Consider the following 7,500-nt stretch of genomic DNA (forward strand, 5'->3'; position numbering starts at 1 on the left):
TCATGGTATGACGTAAGTCATGCTATGGGGTTTAGATTCAATTAAAAATCACTCACTCACTCACTTTGTTAGACATTAATTTATGCATTAACCTGGATTAAACAAATGTTTCTCCCCCTCCCCGACAAGTTTACTTGTTCAAAGTCACGGTGTGCGTACATTTGGGGGGTGGTACAAAGGCGGGAATATGCCGAACAACTCGGACTGATTCAAAATGGCGTCCTGTCCCTTGAAGCATGATGGTTTTTTGATTCCAAACCTGATCAAAACATACCTTTTGTGGAGCCAAAAATGGAAAGGAAATATGCTACAGAATACTCGACTGCAGAGAAATGGGCGTCTGAGTCCTAAAAGTGACGATAACATGAACGATTCGTGCGTGAAGACCCAAACACCCACGACCACGAAAACTTCGAAATGTGCTGTTTTTTGAATGCAAATCACGGACTATGGGGCCTCTCGAGACTTTTAGGAACAAAGTGGTTGTTGGATGGAGGTTTAGAGTTAATTTTGGTAAACCGTGACGTGAAGAGCCCAGCCAGGAGGACATCCTTGGACGACGACGAATCGACTGGCCACAGGAAGAAAGCAATATTTTGAAATGATGGGTTTATCATCTGGGACAAAAGGGAAGCCTTCCTCCTCCTATCACATGGCATTTTGTGTAACCTCAATAGCATTATAGAGGTGAAAACACACAAAAGTGAGTGTATAATGTACATACCACATGATATAGTAGTAGCTACATGTAAATGTGTAAAGTAAACTTACTACTTCTCTATCAAGGTCAAAGGATAGCAATTGAAATGATGTACTGGTACATCTATTCCAATGTTTGACTGTCAAGTTTTCTTTCCTGCATGTTACACATGTTGACAAACATTGTATAGAATTTCTTCTTGTTGCTGTCATCACACTTGATGCATTTTTGAGTGAAAAATGATGATAGTGATGAAATATTCTACCAGATTAATTTATATAACAACCTTCCAATAAAGCACTGTTAACTAGCAATACCATCTGGACTTTTTGTTTGCTTGCTTTCTACTCTGTATAGACACCCTGACATGATAACAGACTGTGAAAAAATGTATTAATTTATAACACTTTAAATGCAAGAACTATAGGGAAGTAAAATATTTTATTGATCTCCAACTTCAGTTTTATGCAACTCATAACCTTTGTTGTGGATTATAACATTTTCTTGTTTGAAATCAAGATCTTACATCACTGTTCTGCTCTGTAATCCCTCATTGATTATCAAATTTCACTTAAAAGCTCCACATACAGTCTTTTCACTATAACAAATTAGCTGGTGATTTTACCAAATCTATGAATTACTTACTTGCCCAAGAATTTGTCCAACTGGAAAGATTTTAAAATTCTGTCATTAATCGTAATTACCAACATGATGCTTTGATTTACAATTGCTATATCCCAAAAAAGCCAGTAATGTACCAGAAATGTAGATCACAATAATTATACAGTAATTTCGGAACAACAATTACATTTATGGAAAAATTTCCCTTCAAAACAACAACACTGTGTAGTTCAATGTAATATGTTTAATGATTTTACCATGGGAAAAAATTGCATTTCCTATGCTATGTGCCCATTACCCCCTCTGCCAACTCCTACAATTTTGGATCTGCAATGCATCTTCCATCATTGGGCCTTGGAATATGAATGTACATGTACCATAGAATGACAGAGTAAAGAATTTTTTTTTCAACAAAAATATAACAGTGTCAAAGAAACTTCAACAATAACAGCCTCTTTTTACAAAAATCAATAAAAATATTATTTCACATGTCTCTAAAAATGCTAACTTCAGTACATTGAGAACAGTGTCATCCATAACATCATCTACTCTTTGATAAATGTTAGTCCCATATTTTAACCAAAAAAAAACTAATTGCAAAGTTCAATAGACTTGATTAATTTCTCGTCACTGAGCACATCAAATGTTAACTTGGGTACATTGAGAAGAGTGTCCTCCATAACATCAGCTGACAGCTTTGATACATCCTTGTCAATTGTGTAACCATCTGCACTGGATATTTTCTGAAAGAGGTCTTGCAGCGCTTAATGAGGACAATAATAACGTCCAGCATTTTCACCATCCTCATTCTTGATGATCATGTTTGCAGTGCTGCTGCAGATCATGTCTGACTTTCGCATCTTCAGGTTACACTTAAGTCAAGGGCGCCAAAAATTCATACCATGAGGTTGCTCTAAGGAGCCTTTGATCGTTTTGGTCAGCAGTCAGCGGTAACCAGTTCGTGATCCGACACGCTTTTGTGGTGAAGACTTTTTTGTTAGTTTTACTCTTTAAATGCTGATCCAGGCAAGGAAATGCTTACAACAACTCAAGTAACTTTAAGCGAATAACATTTGATTTGATGGCTTATTGTCTTCAAAATGAGGAACGACTTTCATGCATGAAGAATTCACATTTTCACACCTTCGAATCGTGAAGCAAGCTGACTCAATTTGGCTTAAATACTATAGCCCTGTAAAAATTGGTAAACAATAATGAAGTTAGAGCAAATGGTGAAGCAAATGATTTGGAAAAAAAGTTCTCATACGGCAAGTTTATACATGTATACGATTGACAACTGATTCCTTCTCGTAAAAATGCTAATTTATGTCACTTTAACTATTGTAATCAATGCAGAAAATGCCTGAGAAAGCTATTATACACGTTTGTAAGTAGAGATCCAAATTTATGAGTCTACTCTTCACACTTTAATTGTAATGATCAGTGATTGAAGTATATGTACTGTATTTTTTTTAGTTCCCATGAAAGAGTATAAAGAGACACTTCTGAAAAAAATTATCTGATGGGACAGCAGGGAAAAGTCCTTTACAGCAGACAAAAATGCTTAGCCGCCAATTCTGCCTCCTCAACCAGTTATGGTTTGATGTATTTGGGGATCTCTCCTTGCAGACTTGTTATAGTTCTGTGGTTTATCTGAAATGTTTTAACGCTTTTTTTTGTTTTAAATGAGTTAAATGTCTAGGTTCATGCAATAAGAAAATGTAACTGCTTTGAAATCTGTAGTCTGTTTTTTTTTGTCTGTGAGCTATGGTAATAACTTTTAATAGCTTGACTACAATGGATTTTTTGTAGTTTCCAGCACATTTCTGATTTGCTGGAATATTATTTTACAGGAGCAGGATATGTGTTCCATGTGTGCACTAGTACTTCTATTTTTGAATAAGGCCTCTATATCAAATATGTGTGTATCATAACATACCATTTACATATGGTTGTTTCATAGGATTTACATACTAGATTACACGTACATGTAGTGTCTGGTTCTACAGGGGTAACAATATCTTGCAGCTTTTTTGAATTTTATTTTATTTTATCTTACCTTCATATTTTTTAGTAAAATAAGTGGTAATTTTTTTCAAAAATTCTTATGTTGCCAATTATTATGTTGGTACCATTATTATGTTGCCAAGGGGTGCATCACGCTTTAATTTTACTCCGGAACAATGTAGTAGTGTCCTTGTTTTCAGTTCAATGTTGTATAAATAGTTCATTGCTTTGTAATAAAAATAGGATTTCTGTTTTAATAAAATGTTGTTCTAAAGTTTTTTCTACTCTTTCTATTTTGGTAATGTTTTTTAGCAGAAATGAGAAATATCTTGATAAGATCTTGTAAGATCTTGGTAAGATCTCATATGATTAAGATCCTGTGAGAACCTTGGTAAGTTCTTGTAAGATCTTACAAAAATCTTGGTAAGATCCTGTAAGATCTTGTAACATCTTACAAGAAACTTGGTAAGATCCTGTAAGATCTTATAAGAATCTTAGTAAGATCTTGGTAAGATCTTGGTAAGATCTGGTAAGACCTTGGTAAGATCTTGGTAAGATCTTGTAAGAATCTTGTAAGAATCTGGTCAGAATCTTAAATAAGAAGTAAGATAAGATCTTAGTAAGAATCTTATTAAGAATCTTACTAAGATCTTAATAAGATTTCCACCTGGGGATTGCCTCCGAGTTCGAGCACCCCACTTACCCCCCCCCCCCCCCCCCAAAAAAAAAAAAAAAAAAAAAATTAACTGACTGACTGACTGAACTCACATGGGAGACTGATTGAGAACAGAATTACATGCACATGTACGTATAAAAACTGACTTTTGAAAAAGTAGGTACTTTACCATTAGGACTGTCATTCTTTGAGAAGAATATCTGGGCAATATTAACACGATCATTTCGGGTACAACTCTCGAACAAATTACGACACATTGATTCTGGAAATTGAGGATACTGTTGACGAAAGTATTGTACCACAATCTTCAGGACTTCATCATTTCTATTTGCATTCCTACAAAGCATTTCGATGGCCTGGTCTACAAGAAAAATGCAATATTTATTAGTGAATAAATACACAGATGAGTGCAATTGCCATTATTATTTTTGAGATTACCATTAATATTACAAGTCCAGGGTCACCAATGTGACTGAAATTTTCACACTAATCCTGCGATCAAAGAGGTCATTTATTTTTAATGAATGAAATGATACATGAAATGAATCATATACTGAGCTGCGGATATGAAATCAAGTAAAGCTATGATCCTGGCAGTTATGGACACAATTTTAGCAATTGTGTAGAGAAGCCTGAAAAATTCAGGTACAGCTCATTGAGTTCTTTTAATTGCAAAACGTTCCACAAAAACAGGTTTCTTCTAGACAAAGTTATAAAGGAAAAACGATTTTATCAGGGATGTAGATAGAAGCTGGCAGCCGGGAAAAATCACTGGCTATTCTGCATAAATTTCCGGGTGATCAAGTAATTTGAGTTTTTGGGACTCGTCATCTATTTTAAGTTTGTGAAAAAGAAATGTACTACACAATCAAACTGTACTGACGGAGACTGGCTGTATAAATGAGTCCCAATGGTTGATTTATTACAAGGGTACGATGTACGTAAAACGAGTGTTTGGTAAAAAGCTCATTGGACAGCGGTCTTTCTACTTTGTGTGCGTCAAATACTGTAAACTGGCAGATCGTATTTTTTGACTGCGTCGTATAAGCTGAAATGCTGGCAAGAAAAAGGACGAAAATTGATTCTAAATTTCAGAATTTTTAGGGGAAGCATGCCCAAGACCCCGCTAGAGGGGACATGCCAGAGGGGTGTCCAACTGGGCCTTCTGCCTGTTAAGTGTACGTTATGGTCTTTACAAAATTTTAGCTACATCCCTGTCTATGAATAAACTATCTCTAATGAGAAGCTGTCAACAAGTTGTCATTATCAATTAAACTGCCATTAAAAGTCATGTGATAGAAGCCCAGCATGTTTGCTTTGCATCACGCAATTAGTCTGTCACGTGTACTTGATTTGTTTGTTAACGTTGTGGAACATGTTTTCAAAAAAGAAACACAAAAGATTGTGTCCTTTTTCAAGTGCGAACAAGGCACCGAAATGGAAAACCTCAAAAAGTATTTAATAAGGAATAGGCGGAATTGCTTGCTGCTAGTGATAAAGGCTCATACACACATTTTGAGATCTAATATCCCTACACCGGAAAAATAGGGTATGTGTGTAAGGTAATGGAATTTCCTACAATGAAGAAAACAAGCTATGTTCTAACAACAACTCTTCCTTGGTCAATGTGGCAGTTAATTTTCAACTTCTAGACATTTTAAAAATTTGTTACTTTTGGGTATTGAAAAATATTAACAAGAATGATTAGAGTAGTTTCTCATCCCAAACAAGAACTGAAGAATAAACATGGCATGTCCTCCTGAGATAATTGAAAGTTTGAAATGAAAACCTTAAACCATGGTAAAGGACCATGCTTCCCTGTTTGCAATAGCATTTGTAAACTCTTCGGCAAGCTCATTTTATCCCTGGTAAATTGTAGGTAGCCCTAACACAGGCCCACAGGAAGGTGCTTTGTGGTACCACTGTCTGATTAATGGCCACTGCTCCACAATAACACCAAATCCTCTGAGGATTACATTCCTTCAGTCCTAATCTTCTTCTTCATTCAAAAGTAGTCTACTTGTATGCGTTTTCATTCGTTACATTATAAAAACATGGGTAACAAGAAACAATAATCTTGCTTACCAGTGTCCATAACATCCAGTGTCTGTATTAACTTCACGGAGGTTGTGATGCCGTATTCCACTAAAGTAGGAAACAAAAGGCTTAACAAAAAAATTAAATAATTTATTGATCACACAAGTTTTATAATCTCCCGCTTTTTTAGATAGGAGTTTTTACTGTAAACAGTTCATATGGGTTAACATGAAGATCAAAGAGTAATGTATGAAACTCATTTGCATATTTCCGAGATGCACTATCGTATCATGAATTTTCCCTTGCGTATTACAAGAGTTCCCGGAGATACGTTGTACTGTGTAGAGACATCACTAGCCTAATATACTAATAATACCACAAGATTCCCTGATTTTATAAGCACCAACAGCTGATGCAAAGCGTTCTCTACCTCACTCAGAGAAGTTGGCAACTCTTTTCCCTAAATGATGAAATGATATATGAAATGGATCATATATGAACTGCGGATATGAAACAAAGTGAAGCTATGATCCTCGCAGTTATGAACGCAATTTTTGCAATTGCGTAGAGAAGACTGAAAAACTCAGGACTTCAATGGTGTTTGAACCAGTGACCTCGCAATATCGGTGCGACGCTCTAACCAACTGAGCTATGAAGCCACTGACGTTGGGAGCTGGTCATTTGTGAGTTCTAATGTTCCCTTGAGGAATGAAAAGTAATATTTGAAAACTAAACCAAATATTTTTGACAATAGGGCTAACCGGCATATGAAAAAAATAATCTGCGGCTTACATGGATTACATAAAACAGGAACTGGGCCATTTATACGAGTGCGGCTTACATAACACACAAAATGCATGCTCCTTGAAACATCAACTCGGCCATTTATACCACTGCGGTACACATAGGACGCGAAATGCATGCTCATATAAATGGTGCCCAGCTAAGTTTGCAGCCAACTGGTGCAATCTTTTTCTTTGCATGTTTCACTGCTCGCACTTCCCGTTTTTTGCAGGTGAATGGATAGAAGCAAAAAGAAAGTCTGGGCTATAATAACAAAACAAGCGCATGACCTGTTCAAGGCTTGAGCAAGCTGCCGAAAACGCTTGAGTACATTTATACAAACACTTTCATGTCCAAGGTAAGCCGCGGCCAAGAAAAGCACAACCCAAAACCCCTAGGGCCAGGATAAACTGCGGCTTGAGCTACAACAGGTTGCCAAATTGGTGCAACACTCCATTTAAAAAACAGCTTTTCTTGCTACCAATACCCGCCATATCTACAATTCCACCCTTTCCCACATCCCCCTCCATCCCCCCTTTCAATGTCGACTGTTTAAGTTTTCAGCATTTTTTGTATTGCTAGCAACATTGATAAAGGGAGGGGGGGGGGGGGGGGAAGAGGGGCAAGGGGGCCTTCAGTGTGGGAGGTACATGTAATAGGTAGATTAATAACACCC

General features: G+C 36.6%; 1 long non-coding RNA gene across 1 annotated transcript in view; it reads right to left on the reverse strand.

The window, feature by feature from the left end:
• Nucleotides 1–4,038: 4,038 nt before the first annotated feature.
• LOC137997467 (uncharacterized) overlaps nucleotides 4,039–7,500 on the reverse strand; it is a 4,545-nt gene continuing 1,083 nt past the window's right edge. The window contains exons 2-3 of the long non-coding RNA XR_011122487.1: nucleotides 6,090–6,149; nucleotides 4,039–4,365 (exon numbers count right to left, since the gene is read on the reverse strand). This is a non-coding gene — a long non-coding RNA (uncharacterized lncRNA). The remainder of the gene's footprint in view (nucleotides 4,366–6,089; nucleotides 6,150–7,500) is intronic.

The sequence above is a fragment of the Montipora foliosa genome, chromosome 3 (assembly GCF_036669935.1).
Source record: "Montipora foliosa isolate CH-2021 chromosome 3, ASM3666993v2, whole genome shotgun sequence".
NCBI lineage: Eukaryota > Metazoa > Cnidaria > Anthozoa > Scleractinia > Acroporidae > Montipora > Montipora foliosa.